Genomic DNA, 27,589 nt, shown 5'->3' on the forward strand with positions numbered 1-27,589 from the left:
GAATGTTTGGCGCGGGTAGGGAAGGCGCACGGCCGCGGGGAGGGCGGGCAGGTGGCGGCGTGCGTCCTCTCCCAGGTGTCGGCGGGGTGCATCGGGGACGACCTCGGCAGCTCTCCAGGGCCCAGCTCTCCAGGGCCGGAGCTGAGGGAGGACATCCAGACGGCTGCTCCTTGAGCTTAGACAGACTTCCGATGGAAGATGCTGATTGGAGTCGGGGTGCATGGCGGCTGCCTGGGGGAATGGAAGCACCCGGCCCCTAGAAAGCAGTGGGTGCTGTTTAAGAAATGGAGTGTGGGGGCGGCGGACTTGGCCCAGCGGTTAGGGCGTCCGCCTACCACACGGGAGGTCCGCGGTTCAAACCCCGGGTCTCCTTGACCCATGTGGAGCTGGCCATGCGCAGTGCTGATGCGCACAAGGAGTGCCCTGCCACGCAGGGGTGTCCCCCACGTAGGGGAGCCCCACGCGCAAGGAGTGCACCCCGTAAGGAGAGCCGCCCAGCGCGAAAGAAAGTGCAGCCTGCCCAGGAATCGCACTGCACACATGGAGAGCTGACGCAACAAGATGACGCAGCAAAAAGAAATATAGATTCCCCTGCCACTGACAACAACAGAAGCAGACAAAGAAGACGCAGCAAATAGATACAGAGAACAGACAACCAGGGTGAGGGGGAAGGGGAGAGAAATAAATAAATCTTTGGGGAAAAAAAAAAAGGAGCGTGTGCCTTCCTTCCAGCTTTGATGCTTAGACCTGATCCTGTCACGGTGGCCGCACTGCTCCATGACTCTGGGGTGCGACGCAGGCTCGTGAACAGCCCTTTAAAAGGCGGTGTTGGAGGTGGTGACCACTAAGGGCTCCTCAGTTAAGGGGCGTGGATATGGCGCTTCCTGGGTGTTACCGGAGTCTTTAAAAATGAATGGCGCGTCTCTCTCTGCGGCCATCTGCCAGTCACCTGCCCCCGGAAGCCCGGGCAGGAGTCGGGGACGCCACCAGCCCCCCTGCCCTGCTCCGTCTCCACTCTCTTCTCTCATAGACACATTAAACCCACATCCGCGGCGGGCGGTGGATTCTGACACTACCGTGCCTTTTCCGGTTGGATTGGTGGCACCCACCGAGTCCGTGGTTTGATTTTGACTGGCGGCCATGGAAGGAGGGGCATCGCAGCTTGGAAGGAAAACCTCAGAGCACCACATCAGTTCTTTCTAATGGAAAACATTCGCCTTTTCCATGATGGAATATCGATGAGCTGTCCTGCCCCCGACTGGGTCGATGGAAATACTTGCTGACTTTTAAAATTGAAGGGGGCCAGGGAAGCGGCTGTGGCTCCATCAGCTTGGCTCCCGTCTACCCTATGGGAGGCCCTGGGTCCGTGTTCTGGGGCCTCCTTGTGAAGGCAGGCTTGCCCGCCCTCTGGAGTGCCACCCAGCCCGCAAGCGCCACCGAGAACCGACTCTGCAAGGTGACGCAACAAAAAGGGAGACAAGTAACAGAGAAGAGCGTGCAGTGAATGGACACAGAGAGCACACAACAAGCAATCCACACGGGGAGAGGGAATAAATAAAAATAATAAATACAGACACAGAGGAACGCACAGCAAATGGACACAGATTGCAGACAGAAGCAAAAAGCCGCAAAGGCGGGAGGGATTAAAAAACAGAAAATCCAAGGGGCCAGGAGCCTGCCTGCCTGCTTTGGGCTGAGAGCAGCCTTGCTTTTTCGTGTGGTCTTGATAATGTCTTTTCTGGCTATAACTCAAGTCAGCCAGCACTTAACGCACGGCTCCCACGCCACGCGCGCCGTGTCGTGCTTGAGAGGTGTAACCAGCCATGAAGTGTGATGCTTTCCGTGGGGGGGGGGTAGCGCGGGTCTATACACCTCCTGACCCCTCCAGGTACAGCGTGGTCCGTTCAGTAAACGGGGAAGTCCGTGTCACGTGCAGAGCAGAGAGGGGGCTGATTGCACCGCGGAGGAGCAGGGAAGACTGAGGCCAGGATGCCTGTTCAGGCGGGCCTTTCGGAAGTGGGATTTCCTGCGAGAAGGGGAACGAGCTTCTGGGTAGAGGGACAGCGGGGGTGTGTAGTCATGGTCACGTGCACAGTGCGTGGGGCCTACCGGAGGGTGCTGAATGAAGGATGTCATCAGCGGTATTGGGGCCAAGTCCGTGGTGTGAGCAAACCAGCCGGTAGCCTGTGGCAGAAATCCCGGGGTCAGATCCGCTCAGGGCTGGCCAGCGGCACGGCGTGTCCGCCGTCTTCCCACGTATGTCCAGGCTAGTAGGCAGGCCAGCGTGCCTGCTAGTAGGCAGTGACGTGCTGGGGGTCTCGTGGCCACGCATGGTGCCGCAGGAAGTCCTGCGGAAGCGTTGGCGACGAGACCGCGTCTCCTGGGCTGGTGCATGCCTTCGGTGACGGGGCCGCCGTACCTGTCAGCACTCCCACTGCTGGAGGCTGGAAGTCCACATGAGTTGTGGGCAGGGCCCGCTTCCATGGGGTGGCGGGCTTGGGGGGTGGCGTGACCGCCTGGAACCCCGTGGGTGCCTCTGTCGCATGGCCACTCGGTCCGGGCCTCTCTCTCAGCCCATATTGCTCCCTTTCTGGGGAAACCACTCAGTACTTAGGGCCCAGCCGCATCCCATTTGGCCACATCGTAACTAATCACGTCTTCAAAGACCCTGTTTACAGGCAAGTCCTCGTGCCCAGGCCTGGAAGCTTAGGACTGGAACATGTCTTCTTGGGAGGCACGGTTCATTCCTACCAGTGCACAGATGCTTTTTGCTTTTTACTTCCATGAATTGCAAAAGTCTGGCAGTCCTGCTCAGATACGTGTCCTGCTCTGTAAGGACAGAACGCCTCCTGGCTGACTTGTTTCTGGAAGTGCGTTGCTTATTACTACGGCAGACCCCCCTACGTCCCCTGAAGTGTGTAATGAAAGGAAATAAGGCAGAAGGGTGTCCTCCCGCGGTGCGCCCCTTTTCCCATTTTGGGGTCCCTCTCCCTTCGGCTCTGCTCTGGGCCCCTCTTGGTCTACAGCAGGTGAAGCATACCAGGTGTCAGGTGGGCAGGAGGGAATCCCCATGCACGAGGTCGTGGCGGTGCAGCCCAGGCGCGGAATTGCTGCTTTGGTTTAGTTAGCTGGTACCACGGAACTGCCTGTGGCGGTCAGGGACAGTCGGCCTGACGCAGGTTCTCTTCTCCCTATATTTCATGAAATGCTGTACTGTTAATGAGAAACGGTGGGAAGTGGATTTGGCTCAACAGATGAAGCATCTGCCTACCACTTGGGAGGTCCAGGGTTCAAACCCATGTGGTGGGCTGGCCCATGCACAGTGCTGATGCGTGCAAGGAGTGCTGTGCCTTGCAGGGGCGTCCCCGTATACACGCAAGGAGTGCGCCCCGCGAGGAGAGCTGCCTGGCGTGAAAAAAAGCACAGCCTGCCCGGGAATGGTGCCGCACACACGGAGAGGTGATGCGCAAGATGGCGCAACAAAAAGAGACACAGATTCCTGGTGCCACCAACAAGAATACAGACGGACACAGAAGAACACACAGCAAATGGACACAGAGAGCAGACAACGGGAAAGGGGGGGAGAAATAAAAATAAATAAATAAAGTAAATCCAAAAGAGAGAAACGGTTATGAGTGTGGCATTGGTCCCTGCTGTGTAGAGTTCTCATTTCTAGAGATAACTAGAACGCTCACATTATTGTTGGAACTTGATTCAAATCTGTGACGCATAAAATTGCTGCTCATGGCGTATGTCTCCAGGTTCCTTTTCTTTTTGGTAGACAGAGCATTTGAATTTGAGTGGCTGAGTAATTTTCAACAACATGTAGAGCCTTTCTGCTCTGTTCCGGCCTGCCTGGGTTGTAATGCTTTGTGGTGGCCCCTGACCAGTTAGGAAGGGGGAAACCCAGTCGTCAGAGACCCAGCAGGTCCCGCTGCAGCGTTCCCCTGCTCTGAGTATGCCTGTGGAGTTGAGTGTCAGTATATATTTTTTATTGACTGGCAGTTGATTAAAGTCAAGAGATGATTTCTTTCACACTAAAGGGATGAATGAGTACTGAGTGGAGTCGGCGAAAACATCTTTCTCTTTTCCCATATAAAACTGCTCTGAACTTCAGTGCTTATATAAGAGGGTATATGCTATTGAATAAATAACAAACTGAGTTTTCTCCATTCTAGAAATGTCGGAAAACTCCCAGTGACTTTAAGTATATTGTCTTTTCTGGTAATTGGTCCTGGTCGACTGAGGTGTGCAGCGATAGAACCCAGGAAGTCTAAGATCAAACCCAAGTCCGCGATTAAATGCTGCAGTGTTCATCCTGCAGCCCTGTGGAGCTAGCCTCCTTGGAGCGCTGGTGCTGAACAGCACGTGAGGATGCGTTCATTCTTGCAGGCATCCCCAAAGTGAAGGAGAAAGCAGGGGACTAAGCCAGCACCCGGACTGGACCTGGCCCCCGCCCTTCTGGATAGACACAGCTTTCTCCTGTAAGAGGCAACTTTCCGAATTCGTAATGAATTCTTCCCAAGTGCTTCCCCCCAGGTTTGCACTTGTATGTGTCCATTTACGGACGACATTTCTTCCTCCCTGAAACGGCAGCTCCGTAATTAAGAGCTTCTCCTTCCCGCCTCCCCACCCTGCCCGTGCCCTCCTCCCTGGGCTGTTCAGGGCACCATTAGGCTGGGGCCCCTTCCCCCCTGCAGACCCTCTGGATGAGTGGGTGACGCTTGCAGAGGTGATGATTGTCCCCCAGACACTATGAGGCAGGAAAGCCTGTGCCCACTGCGCCAGACACTCACAGGGCCCTGAAGAAAGCCTCACAGTCCAGCTCCTTTGTCCTTGATAAAGCTGATGTATAAATCCAGCAAAGCGCCAAGTGCTGTGTTCTGCAGAGGGTGTGACACACAGGTGCGTCTTCAAGAAGCAGGAAGGATGGGAAGCGGATGCGGCTCAACTGATAGCGCATCCGTCTGCCATATGGAGGGTCCAGGGTTCGATCCCCAGGGCCTCCTGGCCTGTGTGGTGAGCTGGCCCACGTGCAGTGCTGCCACACGCAAGGAACACTGTGTCACGCAGGGGTGTCCCTGCGTAGGGGAGCCCCACGTGCAAGGAGTGCGCCCCTCAATGAGAGCCACCCTGCGGGAAAAATGCGCAGCCTGCCCAGGAGTGGCGCCACACACAAGGAGAGCTGACGCGGCAAGACGACAAAGCAACAAAGAAAAGAGATGCAGTTTCCCAGCGCCGCCAAGAATGCAAGCAGAAGCAGAATACACAGCGAATGGACAGAGAGAGCAGACAATGGGGGCAGGGGGTGCAGCGGGGGGGATGGAGAGAAAAACAAAAAATAAATCTTCAAAAAAAACCAAAACAAAACAAATGCAGTAAGGGTAAAATCCCATCTCAGAAGTTTGGAATGACTCAGCGGATTTTGTATTGTATAATTCTGGCCGAAAGGCTGCTAAGTCACTTCTCGAATGAAAGGGTAGTTTCTGAGCAAATGAAATCCGACTTTACCCGTGTTGTCACAATTTGTCCTCGCCTTGGGGATAAGATGTTGTGGGTAATGGTTTGCTGGAGGTACTTTTCTGATAGTAGATTCCGTAGTTTTGCGCAGACACGGGTTTTGGTCTCAGGACCCTCCTGTTGGCCCCGTGTCACCCGAGGGGGCCTTCTCACGTGGCTGAGTGGGAGGAATACCGCGCACGAGGACGGTGTTGGCTTCGTGGACCCCCGTGCCTCAGCGCCCCGGCATGTGCCATCGTTCAGCCACCGAGCACAGCGATGCAAGGCCCGGGACGCCAAGGCCGACGAGGACCCATCGATTGGCCTGCAGCCCCCAGCTCTGTCCTGGTGGTGAGGAGGTAGGACGAGGGACGGATGTGTCCTGGCCCGAGAGGCCTTGCGCACGGGGTCTCATGCAGTTCTCTCTGAAAGAAGGTTGCTGCCCGCGGGGCCGGCGGGCCGGTCTTTGAGGCCAAGTTAGACATCTTTCTAGTCTCGTTGGCTCTTTTCAAGGAAACGTGCTACCAACAAAGCATCTGCTCGGAAATCTTGTGCGTTTGGAAGTCTCTGAGTGTGGTAGGTGAAACCCTCCGCCTTGGGTATTTCCTCTCTCAGCTCCCGGTAGTCAACAGGAGATAACCTGGCCATTGGGTCATGAATCCAGCCCTTGGAGACAGCTCAAGCCTGGAGCGTTAGCTTCCAGGAGCATCTTGACAGTTGGGAGTAAGATTTTGCTTCGTAATTAGAGTCCCAAATAATGAGCGTATAGGCATCTGTTACTTCCATTTTTTTTTTTCCAGGCATAATGTCAAGCACATAGAAAAAGTTATCCAACAGAAACTTAAATTTTACTTTGGGGAGGGGAATGTAAATTCTGCTACAGAAGATAAGCAGTGTAAAGCCACAGAGGTACTCTTTCTTCCAGGTAAACCTGCTGTTTTGCGGTGATGCAAATAGGTAACTGCTTCAAATGTCTTTCTGTCATGAATTTGTTAGAATAAATCAGACACGTTTAGGATTTGCCTCCTAGTAAATCAAGAGTTTGAAGCAGGAACTCACACTAAATCAAGAATTTTAAGCACGAGTTTTTTTTTTTTGCTAATTTAATGAGCATTCCATTTATTCCATTGGTCAGGGAAATGTTTTGCCAAGGGAAACAAGTTAACTGGGATTTAGAAAAAAAATCAGGCTGGTTTCCAAGGCTGCGTGAATCTGGGAGGAAATAGTTAACCTAGAAGACCTAGAGTTGACTAAAGGCAAACTGTTTGGTCGTGGCAAAGTAGAGCATTTATTTGCTGGGTGTTTCGATTGGTTTCCCCTGTAGTTTGCTTGCTTTAAGGTAAACAAATGGAGGTAAATAATAATTACTGGCTTGGGGTTAGATGAAGGGGGAAGCTGATGGATGTGTTTAGTTTCTGTATTGTGTTCTCATTTACACTAATGAACTGTAGTTTCCGCTCCCATATTACTTATCTATTGCTGTGTGACAGATTACCTCACAATTTAGCAGCTCTCACACCGTTTCTGTGAGTCAGGAATCCAGGGCCCTGGCCTCTGTGATAGTTTCTCTCAATCACAGCCAAAGCCATTTCACCTGGAGGCCTGAGAAGTCCTAAAAAATTATACATGTGTACCTTACTTTTTAAAAAATATATTTTTAATTGAAGTATATCATTCATACATGAACATGCATAAACAATATATAAAGTAAAGATTGTGAACCTACAGAATAAACATACATAGCGTCATACGGGGGTCGCATACATCACCGCTCCACCAACACTTTGCGTTGTTGTGAAACATTTGTTACAAACCATGTAAGAGCATCGGCGAAATATTACTACTCCCTATAATCCCTATTCTTATATTTGGTGTATTTACCCCCCAACCCACCCTTTTTTTAAAAATATATTTTTATTAAGGAGGTTGTGAACTTAAAAAACAATCATGCTCATGTGTAGCATTCCCATACACCGCCCCTTCACCAACACACCACACCGTGGTGGAACATTTGTTACAGATTATGAGATAATATCATCAGACTCGCACCACAAACCATGGTCCGCGGTGTACATTTGGCACACTTTTTCCATATTCTCCCATTATCAACACAGTACATCTTTGGCATTGATGCAGCACCCTGCAATAGCGACGTACATCTTCTCTAGCTCGCAGAAGGACACTCTTGTGTTTGTACCATCAACCACAAATCTCATCCACCTCTGGGTTCACTGTGTTTTTCAGTCCCTAGATTTTTCTTTAGCTTTCTTTCAACTGACATTTACTTCCTCAGACTACCCTTTCAGCCACAGTCCCATTTATAAATCAGTCGCTGCTCACCATAATGTGTTACCGTCAACTTTATACATAGCCACACTTTTACAGTCAAGTTAATTAAAACTTTTACATTCAAATACATTACGCATCGGTAGTTCTTTTCCACCCTCCTCTTATCTCCTCAGAACCTATACTCTAGGTTTTAACTCCATGTGTTTATTCTTTGTATTTAGTTCATATTAATGAGACCATGCAATATTTGTTCTTTTGCATCTGGCTTACTTCACTTAGTATAATGTCTTCAGGATTCATCCATGTTATCATATGTGTGCCAATTTTCATTTCTTCTTACTGCAGCAGAGTATTCCATTATATATATATACCACATTTTGTTTATTCATTCATTGGTTGATGGACACAATAAACCTTTTTATTTTCATTGTAATTGATCCTCCACACTTTTTACATATTTCAACCATTTTCCATAATGTCTTTTATTCTTTTTGCTCTAGCATCTACCCCAGGATTGCACGTTGCATATAGTTGTCAGGTCTTAGTCTCCTCTAGTCCTTGAGGGTTCCTCAGGCTTTCCTTACCATTCATGACCCTGACAGTTACAAGGAGTCCTGGTCTGATATTTTGCGGAGTGTCCTTTAATTTGGTATTCTGAGCCTGGTGTCCTGGATTTTGGGGCACACCACATCATAGTAGGACCTCACTGGTGTGAGCACCACTGTCATTTGGGGTGGTTGCCAGGTTCCTCTATTGTCAAGTGACTCTTTCCCCTCTTCCATACTTAATATCACCCACCACTTCCGTACTTCATGGAGAGTCATTTGCTCACCCCGTTCATACTTCACAGTCACTCACCCCTTCCATACTTCACAATCACTCACCCCATTCATACTTCACAGTCACTCACCCCCTTCATACTTCACAGTCACTCACCCCCTTCATACTTCACAGTCACTCACCCCCTTCATACTTACAGTCACTCACCCCTTCATACTTCACAGTCACTCACCCCCTTCATACTTCAGTCATTCATCCCCTTCCATACTTCAGTCACTCGCCCCCTTCATACTTACAGTCACTCATCCCTTCCATACTTCACAGTCACTCACCCCCTTCATACTTCACAGTCACTCACCCCCTTCATACTTACAGTCACTCACTCCCTTCATACTTCACAGTCACTCACCCCTTCCATACTTCACAGTCACTCACCCCATTCATACTTCACAGTCACTCACCCCCTTCCATACTTCACAGTCACTCACCCCCTTCCATACTTCAGTCACTCACCCCCTTCTGTACTTCACAGTCACTCACCCCCTTCATACTTACAGTCACTCACCCCTTCATACTTCACAGTCACTCACCCCCTTCATACTTCAGTCATTCATCCCCTTCCATACTTCAGTCACTCGCCCCCTTCATACTTCACAGTCACTCACCCCCTTCATACTTACAGTCACTCACTCCCTTCATACTTACAGTCACTCATCCCTTCCATACTTCACAGTCACTCACCCCCTTCATACTTCACAGTCACTCACCCCCTTCATACTTACAGTCACTCACTCCCTTCATACTTCACAGTCACTCACCCCTTCCATACTTCACAGTCACTCACCCCATTCATACTTCACAGTCACTCACCCCCTTCCATACTTCACAGTCACTCACCCCCTTCCATACTTCAGTCACTCACCCCCTTCTGTACTTCACAGTCACTCACCCCCTTCATACTTCACAGTCACTCGCCCCCTTCCATACTTCACAGTCACTCACCCCCTTCATACTTCACAGTCACTCACCCCCTTCATACTTCAGTCATTCATCCCCTTCCATACTTCACAGTCACTCACCCCCTTCATACTTCACAGTCAGTCACTCACCTCCTTCCATACTTCAGTCACTCACCCCCTTCATACTTCGCAGTCAGTCACCCCCTTCATACTTCACAGTCACTCACCCCCTTCATACTTACAGTCACTCACTCCCTTCATACCTCACAGTCACTCACCCCTTCATACTTCACAGTCACTCACCCCTTCATACTTCACAGTCACTCACCCCTTCCGTACTTCACAGTCACTCACCCCCTTCATACTTCACAGTCACTCACCCCTTCATACTTACAGTCACTCACCCCTTCATACTTCAGTCACTCACCCCCTTCCGTACTTCACAGTCACTCACCCCCTTCATACTTCACAGTCACTCACCCCTTCATACTTCACAGTCACTCACCCCCTTCCATACTTCACAGTCAATCACCCCCTTCATACTTCACAGTCACTCACCCCTTCATACTTACAGTCACTCACCCCTTCATACTTCACAGTCACTCACCCCCTTCCGTACTTCACAGTCACTCACCCCCTTCCATACTTCACAGTCACTCACCCCTTCTGTACTTCACAGTCACTCACCCCTTCTGTACTTCACAGTCACTCACCCCCTTCATACTTCACAGTCACTCACCCCCTTCGTACTTCACAGTCACTCGCCCCCTTCCATACTTCACAGTCACTCACCCCTTCTGTACTTCACAGTCACTCGCCCCCTTTACTTCACAGTCACTCACCCCTTCTGTACTTCACAGTCACTCACCCCCTTCATACTTCACAGTCACTCACCCCTTCCATACTTCACAGTCACTCACCCCTTCATACTTCACAGTCACTCACCCCCTTCATACTTCACAGTCACTCACCCCTTCTGTACTTCACAGTCACTCACCCCTTCCATACTTCACAGTCACTCACCCCTTCCATACTTCACAGTCACTCACCCCCTTCATACTTCACAGTTACTCACCCTCTTCATACTTACAGTCACTCACCCCTTCATACTTCACAGTCACTCACCCCCTTCATACTTCAGTCATTCATCCCCTTCCATACTTCACAGTCACTCACCCCCTTCATACTTCACAGTCAGTCACTCACCTCCTTCCATACTTCAGTCACTCACCCCTTCCATACTTCACAGTCACTCACCCCCTTCATACTTCACAGTCAGTCACTCACCTCCTTCCATACTTCAGTCACTCACCCCCTTCATACTTCACAGTCACTCACCCCCTTCATACTTCACAGTCACTCACCCCCTTCATACTTCACAGTCACTCACCCCTTCTGTACTTCACAGTCACTCACCCCCTTCATACTTCACAATCACTCACCCCCTTCGTACTTCACAGTCACTCGCCCCCTTCCATACTTCACAGTCACTCACCCCTTCTGTACTTCACAGTCACTCGCCCCCTTTACTTCACAGTCACTCACCCCTTCTGTACTTCACAGTCACTCACCCCCTTCATACTTCACAGTCACTCACCCCTTCCATACTTCACAGTCACTCACCCCTTCATACTTCACAGTCACTCACCCCCTTCATACTTCACAGTCACTCACCCCTTCTGTACTTCACAGTCACTCACCCCTTCTGTACTTCACAGTCACTCACCCCTTCTGTACTTCACAGTCACTCACCCCCTTCCGTACTTCACAGTCACTCACCCCCTTCATACTTCACAGTCACTCACCCCCTTCATACTTCACAGTCACTCACCCCTTCCGTACTTCACAGTCACTCACCCCTTCCGTACTTCACAGTCACTCACCCCCTTCCATACTTCACAGTCACTCACCCCCTTCATACTTCACACTCATCCCCTTCATACTTACAGTCACTCACTCCCTTCATACCTCACAGTCACTCACCCCCTTCATACTTCACAGTCAGTCACTCACTCCCTTCATACTTCACAGTCAGTCACTCACCTCCTTCCATACTCCAGTCACTCACCTTTTCCATACTTCGCAGTCAGTCACCCCCTTCATACTTCAATCACTCACCCCCTTCCATACTTCACTGTCACTTATCCCCTTCTGTACTTCACATACTTCCATACTTCACAGCCATACTTCTGTACTTCACATACTTCCATACTTCACAGCCACTCACCCCCTCCCATACTTAAGTCAGTCATTCATCCCATTCCATACTTCACAGTCAATCATTTACCCTCTTCTGTACTTCACAGTCACTCACCCCCTTCCATACCTCACAGTCATTCACCACTTCCATATTTCACAGTCAGTCATTCATCCCCTTCCATTCTTCACAGTCACTCACCCCCTTCATACTTCACAGAGTCAGTCACTCCCTCCCTCCCATGTGTCTCAGGGAGTCATTCAGGCATCCCAAGCTCAGGGGTGGAGGGGTAGAGAAAGGCTAAACTTCATCTCCTGGTCGTGGTTTGTTTTTATTTTAGGTTAAAATCTAGCAGTGTGAATTTACTCACTGGTATCTTGAGAGTAGGACGAGTTCTTGGAGTTCAGGTCCTCCAATTCTAGTGAGGGGTCAGCTTTCCTCAGAAAACGTTTCCTCGATGCACCCTCCTCAGTTTCAAGTGTTGGTTTCTTTACAGTGGGGATGAGGGAAAGCGGACTTGGCCCAGTGGTTAGAGCATCTGCCTACCACATGGGAGGTCCGTGGTTCAAACCTCGGGCCTCCTAGACCCATGTGGAGCTAGCCCACGTGCAATGCTGATGCGCGCAAGGAGTGCCCTGCCACGCAGGGGTGTCCCCTGCATAGGGGAGGCCCACACGCAAGGAGTGCGCCCCATAAGGAGAGCCGCCCAGCGCGAAAGAAAGTGCAGCCTGCCCAGGAATGGTGCCGCACACACAGAGAGCTGACACAGCAAGATGATGCAACAAAAAGAAACCCAGATTCCTTTTGCCACTGATAAGGATAGAAGCAGTCACAGAAGAACACACAGCAAATGGACACAGAGAGCAGACAACTGGTGGTGGGAGGCAGGGGAAGGGGAGAGAAATAAATAAATCTTCAAAAAAAAAAAATAAAGTGGGGATGAGAATTTAAAGAGACTTGTGAAGCCATCTCGGTGTGGAAATCTGTCTTTGTTTTTATGATCGTTGTTGACTCTCTTGTCTGACCCACAGCCAATCTGACGATAAATTTCTGTTTTGGGATTTGCCTTGGTTGAGTCTACGGCAGAGCCTTCAAAGTGGTTTTGGTGGGGAAGAAAATATTCTTTTTCTGTACTCCTGCTTCGTTGCTGAAAGCGATATTTAATTAAATGTCATGAATGCACTGTCAAGTCCAGCTGACACAGGAGGTGTGAGACTGAGTCGCCATTTGGGTTTTTGTAAGCACGCCGGGCAGGCAGCAGGTTCCTGGGCCAGCTGGAGAGGGAGGGCGTGCCGGCCCAGTGCGGTCAGGGGCTCGTGGGCAGCTGTCGGCAGCTTGTCCGAGCGGAGAGCCTTGGTGAATGCAGCTAGGAGGTTACGTGGGTGCCCGGTGAGAGCTTCCGCCCCAAGTATTTTTAGAAACTGCAAATGTCAACCATAAATACTTAATATTGTGTTTCTAGGCTTTAACCCCATAAAAATATAAACAGTTGGCTCTGAGGAGGTTAGCTGCTGGATACCTAGAGGATAGCTAGGGGACACAGCTTCCCCAGCACAACTTGTGGCAGAGAAAAGGAGGTAAATTAGTCAGAGAGCTATCTTATTTTACCTTATTAAAACTCATCCGCTGGAGTTGAGCACTTACCCTTTCCTTGCTGGGGATTTCATCATTCTTTTTTGTTTATCAAAATAATGTGCTGTCAGCCCTTTGAAAAATCAAATATAATAGGAAAAAAATAGGCCCCTGTAAACCCACCCATAGAAAATCACCACCAGCGTTTGAGGATGTTTTTTCCAAATGTGTGTGCACTTAACGTATGCAACGCCCTGTATACTGAGCTTTGTATCTTGTATCATCTACTTCACGTACGAAGCACTTGATCATCTGCCAATATTTGTTGGAAATATTTGTACGTGTCTTTCCCATCAACTGTGTGTACTGTAATTTATTTAACACATGTTGGTGATTTAGATTGCTTCCAATTTTTTTGCTGGAGGACAGATTGCTAGAAATAGAACTGTAGGGCTCTTGAGACCGAGTACCAAATTGCTTTCTGAAAGGTTGTACCAGTTGTAGAGAACGGACAGCACTGAGCAAGAGAAGCGTGGCCTTCCTGAAAAAAAAAAATGCCCGCCTTTGATTCCTGGTGCGGTTAGGCTATTTGATCTTGTGTTTCAGCCGTTCGTAGTTCCCTCCCTGTGAAAGGGAAGGGAGCAGGCTTCGGAGGCCCAGCTCTCAAGCCCCAGGGCTTCGTGTGCCCGCCGGGTGGTGAGGGATTCGGTTCCCCGGGCAGTCTCTGCTGCTGGCTTAGTCTCCTGGTTTTAGCCAAACCGTGAGTCTCTGTATCAGGGCCGGACGGTAAATGAGTGCTAGGACGGGTCAGCCGGTTCAGTGACTGAGGCCACCCGCACACGCGCCCCGTGAGCTCTTCTACCTGGTTCTCTTAACTGGATTTCTCCCTTGTCTGCGTATCTCAAGACTGTATTTTTTACAGGGTGACAGTTCTAGGAAAAGCACAGATGATGTTGGGCAATGGAAGGTAATTTCTTAAAAATGTGATTATAAATTGGCAGACGCGCTAATTTGTTTCTACTCGTCATTAGCCAAGACGCGGTGTTTTCCAAAGACGCATGTCTATGTGTCAACGTGTGGCATATGTTTTATTGTGCAAATGAGTTAGCTGAGTATCTATTATGTGCCGAGCTCCAGGCCATGCAAGATGGGGGGAGAGTTGTCTCTCTGCCGTATTTCTCTGAAGTCATTATTCCAACTCCTGTGCGTTTGCTGCCACCAGTATCTCCTTGAAAGGTTTTATAACGGCACACTTGGAAAGTGGGGACACTTTCCAAGTATCAAATTTCCCTCACATTACAGCATTTGTTTTAAATATAAATTCTTTTTTTCCTCCAAAAGGCGCTTTCCCAATACCCTAGGGAAAGGGAGGGGAAAGATAATGCAAAAATTATTGATGGATTGCTAAAAACAAAGACTGGGATCGTTTTGGGGAGGCGTCTGACGCTGTACACCAGGAACAGATTTCGCTTCTTCCTTATGCGTGTGTGGTTTTGCTTGATGGCACATTGACGAGGTAAGGGTTGAGCTGGTATTCAAATGAGCCATTTCCTGCCAAATTTCAGTGATGAGACAACACAAAGGAGGAATGGCTGTGTCTCTCTTAACCACAGGCATATTCTCAGGGCTCCAGATTCCAGTCGATCTTAGTATTTTTTTTTTTTTTAAAGATTTATTTATTTATTTAATTTCCTCCCCCCCCCCCCCCCCCCCCCCAGTTGTCTGTTCTTGGTGTCTATTTGCTGCGTCTTGTTTCTTTGTCCGCTTCTGTTGTCGTCAGCGGCACGGGAAGTGTGGGCAGCGCCGTTCCTGGGCAGGCTGCACTTTCTTTTCATGCTGGGCAGCTTTCCTCACGGGCGCACTCCTTGCGCGTGGGGCTCCCCCATGCGGGGGACGCCCTTGCGTGGCAGGGCACTCCTTGCGCGCATCAGCGCTGCGCATGGCCAGCTCCACACGGGTCAAGGAGGCCCGGGGTTTGAACCGCGGACCTCCCATATGGTAGACGGACGCCCTAACCACTGGGCCAAAGTCCGTTTCCCTCGATCTTAGTATTTTGCTAGGAGTTTGCGTCGTCTTCCAGTGTGCAGTAAGCCCAGAAATTGGGAATGGAGAAGCAGCAGCTCTCACTCCCACGTTCCTTCCGGAATGTGACTCAAAGTTAACGACTTTCAACTTGAACTCTAACTCACAGCTCCTGTGTGCAGGCCAGTCTCAGCTGTGGACAACCAAAATCCATGTGCTCTCCATCAAAAAAGAAAACAGCTCTCCCAGGGTTGCATAGTATATATCTCACAAAATGAATAACTTGCTTCTCTTTACTGCTGTCCCACTTATGAGTGGTCTTAATTAGTTGCAAAATAGAACTTGGCCTGGTGGTGCTATTCTCCTTGCGCACACAGGGCAGGTGGGTGTTGGACAGGCTGTCGCGGAACAGATGAATGGAGTTCCCGGTGTGAGAAGCTCAAGCATTTGTAGGTGTTGATGCCTCATTGCTTCTCACGGGCAGGGATGGATTACATCTCAAAGTAACACCTGAAAATAATGAGGGCAGGGTGTCATTTCTCAAAGGACATTTATAGGAATAACAGGGAGAGCGCGCTGGCGAAGGTTTTTTGTTCTGGGTCATCCACTCGATGAGAGGCACAGCGGGACCGCATCAGGGATCTGCTGACCGCCCACGTCTGCCCTGGTCCCTGCCGTGCAGAACCTGCCAGGAGCCTCTCCTTGGCTGGCCCACGGCAGCCCGTTGGGAAAGGCGGCCAAGTGCTGCCCGGAGCGTCCCTGTTGTACAGGTGGGGAAGCTGGAGCGGGGCTCCTCCCAGGTGCCCTGCCCGGCGTCCCGTGAGTCTGCAGCACGTCCTGCTGCCTGCCAGGCCGCGCTCAAATTGAAATGCGTAGGCACGCAAAAAAGTGGTGGACTCCACCCAGTGCCTTGGCATTCAGCCACTTTCAAAAATCTTCCGTGCGCCTGATGGGTCCTTTACCACGGTGCTCAGTGTCGAGCCATTTTCAGATGTGACAACGTGGGGCTCCCTCCTCCAAGCCCCTCCCCGACGTGGCTAATCTAGCGGTGGCCAAGAGGAGGCAAGACCCAGGTCCCCTAGCACGCCGTTTTGTGTTGTTTTTGTTTTTTAAATCCCTGCAGCGTGCCTGTGAGCTGAAAATGGTTATTCTCGTTACGCAGTTCGGGTTGAGGGTGGCAAACGGATTAAGTTTGGCTGTGACCCCGAAGTTCCTAAGAGGTAGGGCTAGGAATTCTCCTTGGATGAAAATGCTTTCTTCAGGATTTGTTTGATGGAATAAAACACCCCTGGACTCCAGAGAATGAGAACTTTGGTTTCCAAATCCAGAAAAATAAGTTTGCAGAGTAGAGAGGCAGGCGGTCTTTGTACATTGACATTGAAACGGGCAGGGCATAAACCCTCCGTGAGACCTAGGATCCTGACATCGAAGTCCTGGAAGCTGTGAGTTTTTATTCTTCGCTCCCTTTTCCCTGTTGATGAATTTCTCTGTGCGGTACGAGTTTCCTCAGGAGTTTTTTTACTTTCCCAGAGTGTAAGTTGGAAGCCGAGGTGGATAATTAAGGAACTAGCTGGTCATCAGGGATGTTACTTTCTGTAGCTTTGGAGGTGGGAGTGAGGGCCTCTTGTCCCCTAAAACACAGCCTCATGAGCGGAATCCCAGCACCCTGTCCAGTCTTGCCTCTAAGGGAGCTGCTCCACCTCCTGCCATCACACCCACAGTCCCTGCGGAACAGGGGGGCGGGGGAAAAGCCATGTCCCTTCCCTGTAAGGCACAGTCAAGAAGTTTCACATTTCACTTCTCCCACATTCACCAAGGAGAACTACCATCACAAGGCCCACTCCCAAAAGAACAACACACACAAAAGAAGAGATTTGATATTTTACATTTCTACTATGGTACATTTGAATTATTTGTTTATCATTTTGAGCCACGTAATTAGAAAGCTCAAGTCGATTTAAACTAACGTTTGTTTTGGGGAAAGACATAAAACCATTTTGCTTTGAATAATAGTACTTGGTTAGGGAGAAACGACTCTTTAGGGTACCTTTGCCAATTAGAAAGATTCTGAAAAGAAAAAGAATTCGTTGTGGGGTTTGTGTAGAAATGAACAAATGCAAAGCTTTTCCCTGGGCATGGTCTGGTTGGAGCTATTGAAGTGTGTAACCATGCTCGCTGAATAAGGCAAATAGTAGTTGAGAGTAGAATGGAGCTGACTAACAAGAAGCTCCTGATTTTGTGTGAATAACATGTTCCGACCCAAGGAGGCAAATTAGGGTTATATTTCCTTACACTGGCCGTGCTGTTGAAAAGTATACAGATAGAGCACTTTTAATATTACTAAGTCTGTTATATACTGCTTTCTCCAGAGAGCGCTATACTTCCTTGTCATTATTTTTACCCACTATAACATTTCTGTAGGTACCTGTTAACCCGCCATGGTTGATTTCCATTTGGTGAGGATCATATTGATAAATGTTGATGCACACTCCATAGAAATTAACCAGTGGCAAATGCAAAGAAACCTAGCTCTTTAAGTCCAAGTGTGTGATTAATTATGGTGGACCTTTATACCCCAGATGTGCACGTGGGAGAAAGTCCATTGAGGACGAGCATGTAAATGTGGACCTCTGCTTCATCGTGGAAGCCCACTTCAGCTAACTGAGCTATTAAACTCCATTATGGGGAGACGGGCACGTGGCAGGACCAGCTGCAGGGCCCCGGGCTTCGGTTTGATCGATGAGTTTTCGCCTGAATTGGCCTTGGTTTTGGCGTCTGCAAGGTGCCGCGTTGAGAGCAGATGCCTTGCGAATCCTCGGCCGCCCGCGTGCTTCCCATCCCCTTGGTGCTCTCTGTCTCCCCTCCCCGTCCCGCCCCCACGCTTCCTCTGCTGATGTCCCGGGTGGGTGGGCACGCAGCACCACCCAGCAGGCCCTCACACACAGGCCCTCTGCAGAGCACGAGGTCGGGGGTGGGGTGGGGTGGGGGGTGGGCCTTGAGGGCCAGGAGACGTGGCTCAACCTTGGGTTTTGGGTCTGTTTCTTTTTTTCTCCTCTTTCTGAAGATGGTCTCACTATAATCAATATCTTCGTAGTAGTTATGGCGTGTTGATGGTGGTGTCTCTCTGACCTGCTAATTGAAGGAACAGAGTGGCTTTTCTACAGTGTCTTTCTGTTGGGGTTTTGGGGGCTGTGTTAGTCAGCCAAAGGGGTGCCGATGCAAAATACCAGAAGCGGGTTGTTTTTTATAAAGGATATTTACTTGGGGTAGGAGCTTACAGACACCAGGCCATAAAGCATAAGTGACTTCCCTCACCTAAGTCTATTTGGAGCAAAATGGCTGCCTGACGTCTGCGAGGGTTCAGGCTTCCTGGGTTCCTATGTTCCTGGGGCTTGCTCTTCTCTGGAATCAAGGTTCTTCCTCTCTTCCCGGGGCTTGCTTCTCTTTCCTCTGTGAGCTGACTTCCCCGGGCTCCAGCTTAAGAATTCAGCATTAAACTCCAACATCAAAACTCCAACATCAAAAGCCCCCGACTCTGTGCTTTGCCATGCCTTTTATCTGTGAGTCCCCACCCACCAAGGCGTGGGGACACAACGCCCTAATCATAACTCAGTCATGCCCGGGTACGGATCAGATTACAAGCATAATCCAGTATTTCTTTTTGGAATTCATCAATTATTTCAAACTGCTACAGGGGCATGTTCGTTTCCCAGTGGAAACTGTGTGGAGCCCCAGGCAGCTGAGGATTTGGTTAGTTTATTAGACGGCAGCTTTAGAAGATGGAAATGCGCTGGCGGGCCCGTGAGGCCGCGCTCCCTTTGAGGATCCAGTTATGGAAGGTCTTTGAAGGCTGGGAAACGCTCGCCACGGTGCCTTCCTACCAGGGTGATGCAGGTTTCGTGCAGAAGATCAGGAGAAAGAGAGGGTTAAACCCGCAGAGCATGAAAGCTGGCTTCCTGGAGGTCCAGGCAGATGGGAGAGCGTGGGTGCCACCTCAGCACCCTTGGCTTCTGGGGTGCACGTTCCCCGGGGGGCTGTGCCGCCTCCCGTTGGACACGGGGCAGCTTCTCTGGCCCGCACCCACTAGATGCCGGCAGCATCCCCTTCCCCATGAGTGACAGCCAGACGTCGCCCCATGTCCCCAGGAGGTGGGTGGCTCTCAATGGGGGTGGCCCCATTGGGAGCCTCTGGGAAAGAAGGTAAATGCAGACAGATCCGAGGGCCTTCGGTCTCGTACTTGGAGGGGGACTTGGAGGTTTAACCAAACCATCCCGGTGCAGTGCAAGCCCTGTGCTGGTGCAAGCCCTGCGCTGGTGCAAGCCCTGCACAGCCGCACGCACAGGCTGTCCTGGGAGCCCAGGGCAGAGCCTTTCCTAGCAGTGAGGAGGCTTGGCCTAAAGCTCTTGGGGGAGGGTGCCCCTGGAAGGCGCCCCTGGAAGGCAGAAGAGGGCACAGGCAACGGTTCAGCAGTATGGGCTCCATTTTTATTTATTTATTGTATTGCACAGGCATGTCTCCCTCAGAGACCTAGATTCAGAAAATAAATACTGGCATAAATGAATGTTGTCAGTTAATGAATGTGTGCAATGCAATTAAAGGTAACTTGTTTCAAAGACTCCGTGGTATATCCTTAATGCTGAGATGCTGGCGACAGTGGGAATAGTCTGCGTTGAACTGTGTTATAAATTCACCTTTGACACTTGTGTTTTGTAAAGGGACCTCAGAGTATGGAGGGATGTTGACATAATTTGGTGATTTTACCACCTTCATTTTGCATTTTAAAGGTATAGCCCTTGAATGTTGGACCTTTCTAAAAACTATGAGTAATCACTGTCAGCTATGCAAAATTGCATGGGCCAGGCAGTAATCACTTTTTGATTCATGTGCATTATAAACAAGATATTATCACACAAAGATAATGTAGGCAATTTTGTATAAAAGGACAGTAGACGGTTCCTCCTCCCAGAAATTTGGCCCTGCGCCTTGGCATGTTAATTGAAAATGTGTCAGTGAAAGCTGGGAATTGTAAAAAATGGCTTAGGCACAACTTAACTTTTTATATTTTGCTTTAATTTAAAACATGTGCGGTGTGGGTGATTCTTAGAGGGCGGTCCAGTGCCTTTGTCCTGGGGAGGGTTTGTGCCTTGAATTTCCCCAGTGTCTTGGGTCACCCACAGCACATCTCACCCACTTTCCGGTTTCCCTTTCCTTCACATGCAGACGTAAAGAAACCCGAATGGAAATGTCATTTTCTGCATCTGTCTCGAGTGTCTCTACGGCCTTCTTACCCACACCTGATGCTGAAGCTTTTTTAGAAATCGACTCATGCTTAGCCCTGTCTTTCTTTTTTTATAAGATGTTAATTTTATTTATTTCTCACCCCTTCCTTCCCCCCTCCCCCTGTTGTCTGCTCTCTGTGTCCATTCACTGTGTGTTCTTCTGTGTCCTCTTATATTCTTGTTAGGCGGCACTGGGAATCTGTGTCTCTTTTTGTTGCATCATCTTGCTGCGTCAGCTCTCTCTGTGTGCGGTGCCACTCCTAGGCAGGCTGTGCATTTTCGTGCTGGGCGCCTTTCCTTATGGGGCGCACTCCTTGCGCGTGGGGCTCCCCTACGTGGGGGACACCCCTGCGTGGCACGGCACTCCTTGCGTGCATCAGCACTGCGTGTGGGCCAGCTCATCACATGGGTCAGGAGGCCCGGGGTTTGAACCCTGGACCTCCTATGTGGTAGGCGGATGCCCTAACCACTGGGCCAAGTCCACTTGCCTGTGTTTCCAGGTTTTTAACTCCATGTTTGCAAACAGTTCAGCGAAGCCTTCAAGAAGCTTCCAAGGGTCCTAGGTTTTTAGGTTTGCTTCTGAAAATGATGGGGATTCGAGGGAAGTTCAAATTTGTGAGTTTCCCGTGCCATGGACCGGAGAGAAGCATGCCTGTCTCCTCTCTTTTCTAACAGCTTTCCCTCCACTGTGGACTTCCCGTGGCTGGGCCCAGGCCTGCCTTCTCCCCCTGCTCCCCCCTCTCACGTCCTGGGTTCCCAAGCACCAGGACGACAGTCCACAGCCCAGCGGGTCGAGCTCTTGAGCATGCTGGGCGCCGAGCAGGGAGCAGGGAGCATGCCGGAGTTGAAGGGCCCTTGAAAGCGGCGTGCATGTCCTTTGTGCTTGTGCTGAAAGCTCCACAAGGCCCCAGGAGCCAGGGAGAGGCAAGGGGCAGCGCTCGGGGTCAGGGTGGGGGGTCTGGGAGAAGAGTGCCTGCCCCTTCTTGCATATTACCAAGCCGCCAAGGAAGCCCTGGCCAAGCACTGCGGGTGCAGAGGCCCTGCTCTGCTGGCGCGCGCGGGCTCTTTGGGAGACAGGCAGCAAGGTCGACACGTGCACAAGGTGATAGTAACAGGTGATGGTAGGAAATGCCATGAAGGAAGGAAACAGGGTGCAGCCCCACGGGGCTTACGTTCATGGTACTAAGAAGGCTTCTTGGCGGCGGACTTGGCCCAGTGGTTAGGGCATCCGTCTACCACATGGGAGGTCCGCGGTTCAAACCCTGGGCCTCCTTGACCCGTGTGGAGCTGGCCATGCGCAGTTCTGATGCCTGCAAGGAGTGCCCTGCTCAAGGGGGTACGCCCCGTAAGGAGAGCCGCCCAGCACGAAAGAAAGAGCAGCCTGCCCAGGAATGGCGCCACACACACGGAGAGCTGACACAAGATGACACTACAGAAAGAGACACAGATTCCCGTGCCGCTGACAACAACAGAAGCGGACAAAGAAGACGATGTAGCAAATAGACACAGAGAACAGACAACCAGGGTGGGTGGAGAGATAAATAAATAAATAAGTAAATAAATCTTTAATTAAAAAAAAAAAAAGAAGGCTTCTTGGAGGAGGTGAGATGAGCCTAAGTCCGGGGGTCGCGGCTGACAAGAAGCCCGGAGAGGAATTCCAGGCGGAGGGGGCAGCCTGCGCAGAGGGCGCGCGGCAGGACTGAGCTCCGGGACCCGGACGAGCACACAGCACCAGCGTGATGGGGGCTAGCCGTCACCAGGGAGGGGCCGGCGGCGAGCCGGGAGGAGCGAGAGCGAGTGGATGCGCGGCCCCTTGCAGGGATGACGACGACGTTGGCGCGTGTGGGCGTCCCCCACCGAGGAGAATCGGGCCAGGCCCTCGTGTGGTGCATGGCTGAGAAGCTGCTGCGCGAGGTTGCAGCGGCTGCACCCGGGTCCCAGGCCAGAGACGAGCCCGCCTTCAAGCAGGGTGGCTCAGTGGACCCGGCGGGCGGTCAGGATGCCTGGACGCGTTCCCCACGGCCGCCGCCGGCTGGGTGCCTTCAAACGACAGAGCATCATTCTCTTCTGGGTGTCTGCTCCTCCAGGCGCGCCAGGGGGGCGCCTTCCCAGCCTCTTCCTCCTCCGGGGTCCGGACGTGCCTTGGCTCGTGGCAGCATCGCTCCAGCCTCGGCGCCCGTCTGCGCGGGGCTCGCCCTCCTGCACCTTTGTCTGTCTCCCCCCTCTCTCCTCTGAGGACCGTTGGCATTGGCTTGCGCGCCCACCCTTGTCCAGTGGACTCTCTCAGGAACCTCATCTGAATGGCACTGGCACAGACCCTTTTTCCAAAGAGGGCTACAGACCCTAGGAGCGTGTGCCCTTTGGGGGCTGCCATTGTGTCCTCGATGACAGCCCGTGGCGGGTGTCCTTACCGGGGAAGTGTGAGATCTGCCATTGGGGCATCGGTTCCTGACACAAGGGCTGAGAAGGGACGGGGAGGCTGAGCGGGCAGGGAAGGCCATGCCACCCTGGAGATGCCACTCGGACCTCCAAGGGCACGTGCATGCTGGCCGCTGGCCCAGGGGGGATCTGGGCGGGTCGGCACTTGGGATTGGACATCGGGGTGTGGGTGGGTTCACTGGGGAGACAGCGGGCCGAGCATCCTGCCCAAGGGCACCCAGGGGTCAGAAGGGCGCCCTCGGAAACTTGCAGGGCCCGAAAGGTGACTTGGTATTTTCACAGAGACTTAGGAGCCATTAGGATATCAGCGTTCAGTGGAGGTGCGCCGGCAGCCTTTTCCAGAGAGAACAATACATGCGTGCCATTTTCTCCTCCTCCTCCCACTAAGCATTTTGCTTCAGTTTCCCTTTTTAGCCCCGACTTTGCAGCCTTCGCCCGAGGTGGAGAGAAATGAGTCAGCCTGCCTTAGAGCGGAACACCTGTGCTTTCTCCTGGGCTTCTTACCACTTCTGCTCTAAAACCACAAAGCACGGCCCCCAGCTCGAACCATGCAAAGTGTTAGGTTTTTAAAATGAGTTTTTTCATTAACCCTGACTTCGCAAGGACATCCATCTCATTCACCAACCACACAGGCTAGTAAGAGTTCAGTTAACCCAGGCCTGCCATTCCACTACCGTGCGGCCAGATTCTCCAAGGAAACAAGCTGCTTCAGCATTTCTAGGTTCAGTGAACGTTCGGATATTCCAATTTCTGAGACCGTATCTAGGAAATGACTCTGTTCTACCAGGAAGTATCTCAGAAGAACACTCGTGAATTTGAGGATGGTAGAGTACAGTTTTTAAATTTCACAGCGAAGGGTTTGAACCTGGCTTATGAAAAGAGAGCTGATATTTAGTCTCAATTCTCAATTTGGAAGTTCAAAAACAAATCGGGTGGTGCCCATTTTCGCAGTCACAACTGTTTTGATCTAAGTATTTTTTTTTTTAGCGAACAGAAGGGTCTTTGGAAGAAAGACACTCCCACTCCCATCAAAGGTCCATTTTTAGGTATTCTTTTTGGGTTATATGATAGAAATAGAACCAAGACACACGTCTAAAATGATGGTCGGCCAGCCACGGCCCCATGGGCCAGCGCAGCCCAGCGCCTGCTTCTGGGTAGTCCACGAGCTAAAGGTGGTTTTGACGGTTTTAGGTGGTTGGTGATGAAAATCCAAAGAGGAATACTAATTCTCGATGCATGAAAATTACATGAAATTCAGATTTCATTGTCTGTAAATAGAACACAGCCGTGCCGGTCGAAGTATGTGTTGCCTTGGCTGCTGGCAAGCTCCAGGGATTGACTTGCTCCAGAGGCCATAGGGCCTGCAAGCATTTCCTGGCTGACGCTTTACGAAGGAGCTTGCCGACCGGCCGAGCCGCTCTCCCGCCTGTTAGGCCCACCCGGGTGGCTCTTCCAGGGCTGTCGGCTGCACTGCCTCCAGCGGTCGGCCCAGGTACTGGCACTCGCTAAACCTCTATCACCTTTTCACATGTAAGCACCGTCCTGGGTGCTTCTGCCCCAGCGAGATTTCCTTCAGGAGGGGATGCACGGTGTAAAACCCAAGTGTCAGATACTTTGCCTTTTCTGATTCCAAAATTAAGACTCTCTATCACAGCTTGAAGGAACTGCGTAGTTTAATGGAACAATTAGAGAGAAATGTCTGTATAACGGAAGAACCAAGCGGAAGATGACTTCTCAAAATTCACTTTTTTCATGCCCTATTTTTCGGACAGGGTTTACATGAAACTGGGCGGCGCCATCTTCTACTTTTAATCTTTGGTATTTCCTTAAAACCGTATAAATGTCGTACTTGTAACCCAAGAGTGTTTTCAATATATTTTTTTTTTTTGCAAATAGCTTTTTTCTCTGCAGTGAATGTGTACTTGTGAAAAGTTATACTCAGACAGCAGGAAATCTGAATTAGTTTTCTCTTTAACTTCTTCTTGCATTTTAAAACATGTTTAAAACGTCATTTACGGAGCCAAACTCAGAGGGGCCGTACCTGGCGGCCGTCAGGGCTGAGAAGAAAGCCACGGTAGCTCTGGTCATGAAAGCCGTGGGAGAAGGCCAGGGGCCCTGGGGGTCTTGGGATCTGAGGACCCCCTGCTGGACAGCCGCCCGGCAACCCCACAGCCCCTGCTGGGGCCCCACGCCTGAGCCCATGGGGCCCAGAGCAGCCGATGATGACCCAGAGTCCCAGCATGGCCGGGCTTTGACTTTGGGAGCTGGCGTGGGGGAGCCCGCGTGGCTTCTTCAGGTGGCCGGGCCGCCTTGCCTTGTTGGACGACGGGCCAGAGCCGGGCAGCTGAAGGCGCTCCTCAGTCATGTGGTTCGGAGCTGCCAAGTTCTTGGCCACGTGCATTAGAAGCTCAAGCCACTGAGCTCCTTCTGCAGCACCTTCCATCAGGCAGCCTGGGTACAGCAGAGCCACCGGCGGAGTCCTGCGGGTGGCCAGTGGGCACGTTGGGATGCTGGTCCCGGGGTGCCGTGGCCCTGCTGAGGCTGTGGAGGTGCAGAGCAAGCAAATGATCGGACAGGTACCCGGGGGGCTTCCAGCCCTCTGGCCGCAGTCTCTGGGGCCACCAGAAGAGGAGAAGGAGCCATGCCAAGAAGTTTCCATGGCCCTGGGGGTTGAACGTGAGGCTGCTGCCCAGGCAGCGGCCACGCTGGCCAGGAAACCCTGAAAGGGCTCCCCTGAGAAGCCCAAGGTCAAGGAGATCCCGGGTGAGCTCTCCAGAGAGCAGCTTGTGTCCCAGGTGCAGCTGAAGAGCCGGCACATCGAGGGTGCTTGCGTCTCTTGGGGGCGTCTCAACATCACCCCGGAGCACCCACTCCTTGGGGGACTGTGCCAGAATTGCAAGAAGCACTTCCTGGAGGATGTGCACCAGTACGCCGACGACGGCCATCGGTCCTGCCATGCCATCTGCCCTGGTGGGGACAGCAGCTGCTACAGTGCTTCTGCCTGGGGTGTATGGAGCTCCCGGTGGGCAGGGGGCTGCTCAGGCGGCCGTCAAGCAGGACCCCCGGAGCTGCTCCGTGCGCAGGCACGAGGGCACTTCCGGGCTGCCGCGGCAGCGGGACGACTGGGAGATTCTCAACTCCGGTGTTCTTTGCCAGTAACCACAACTGGGAGTTCAAGCCCCCACAGGTTTCAGGCTGCCGAGAGGAAGGCTGTCAGGTGCTGTCTCTTTCGAGTGGAATCGCCACAGGGTTCCTGGTGCACACCAGGTGGACCGCCGCATGGCCTTGGAAGTGTGCTGGGACTCCGTCACAGCGGGCACGGTGTGGCACCGGGGCAAGATCATGTATGTTGGGGGCGTCCGCTGCGTCTCCAGGACCCAGTGACTGGGGCAGTCCCTGCAGCAGTCTCTCCGTCGCTAGTGCGGCCCGCGGGGGCTCTCCCAGGGCGCTGGCCGGCTCTCCTTTGAGTTCTGCCACCTCCTGCGTGAGGCGCGGCCCACGGAGGGAGCCGACCGCCCGTTCTCCTGGCTCTCTGAGAACGCGGTGGCCATGGGCGTTAGTGACAAGAGGGATGTCTCGTGAGTTCTTGAGAACCACCCCGTGATGATCAATGCCAATGAAACGTCAAGTGCGGATGGGGCCGGTGCTTCTGGGGTAGCCTCCCTGGCGTGAGCAGGCCGCTGGCGTCCACGGGGAGCGGGAAGCTGGCGCTGCAGGGTGTCTGGAGCAGGCCAGAAGAGCCAAGGTCAGCAGTGTCTGGACCGTCACCGCTGGGGTATGCTCCACGGAGCGGGGCAGAGCCCGGCCTCTTCCCATCTTCGTGAAGGAGAAACAGGCCGCCCTCGGGTGCAGGGTCACGGAGCAGGCTTGCGGCAGTTCCGTCCACAGTTGTCGCCGGTGCAGGGACACGGAGCGGGCTTGCGGCAGTCCCGTCCACTCCGCAGTCGTCGCCGGCGCAGGGACACGGAGCGGGCTTGCGGCAGTCCCGTCCACTCCGCAGTCGTCGCCGGCGCAGGGACACGGAGCGGGCTTGCGGCAGTCCCGTCCACTCCGCAGTCGTCGCCGGCGCAGGGACACGGAGCGGGCTTGCGGCAGTCCCGTCCCCTCCGCAGTCGTTGCCGGCGCAGGGACACGGAGCGGGCTTGCGGCAGTCCCGTCCACTCCGCAGTCGTCGCCGGCGCGAGTTGCCTGGTGCGGCCGAGGCTGCCGGGCCAGCTGGGGAGCTTGCCTGCTGTCACCCACCTCTTAGCTCTGCTGGAGAGTGTTTTGCTTGTGTGGGAAGGACAGGAGGGCAAACGAATGGGGGTCGGGACGCGAAGTTAAAGGAAAAGCAGCTAACCAAAATCCCAGGCGCGTGAGGACTGAGGCAAGGATCAGCACCCAGGAGAAAGGAGGGAGTTTAAAAACAAGCCACAGGTGCGGAAATACCGGAAGGCTTTGCTGTGCAAAAAAGAGGCACGCATCATCTCCTGAGTTTACAATAATTATTCATAATTGAAAAACCAAGCCCCTTTCCCTCCCCTACCCCTTTTTGTTTTTGGTCCAACCTTTTG

General features: G+C 52.0%; 1 protein-coding gene and 1 pseudogene across 7 annotated transcripts in view; both read left to right on the forward strand.

The window, feature by feature from the left end:
* Positions 1 to 27,589, forward strand: part of TBL1X (transducin beta like 1 X-linked) — a 281,546-nt gene that overhangs the window by 155,014 nt on the left and 98,943 nt on the right. The window lies entirely within an intron of this gene.
* On the forward strand, positions 25,544 to 26,931 carry LOC101415886 (DNA (cytosine-5)-methyltransferase 3A pseudogene; annotated as a pseudogene).

Source organism: Dasypus novemcinctus, chromosome X, assembly GCF_030445035.2.
Source record: "Dasypus novemcinctus isolate mDasNov1 chromosome X, mDasNov1.1.hap2, whole genome shotgun sequence".
NCBI classification, from domain to species: Eukaryota; Metazoa; Chordata; class Mammalia; order Cingulata; family Dasypodidae; genus Dasypus; species Dasypus novemcinctus.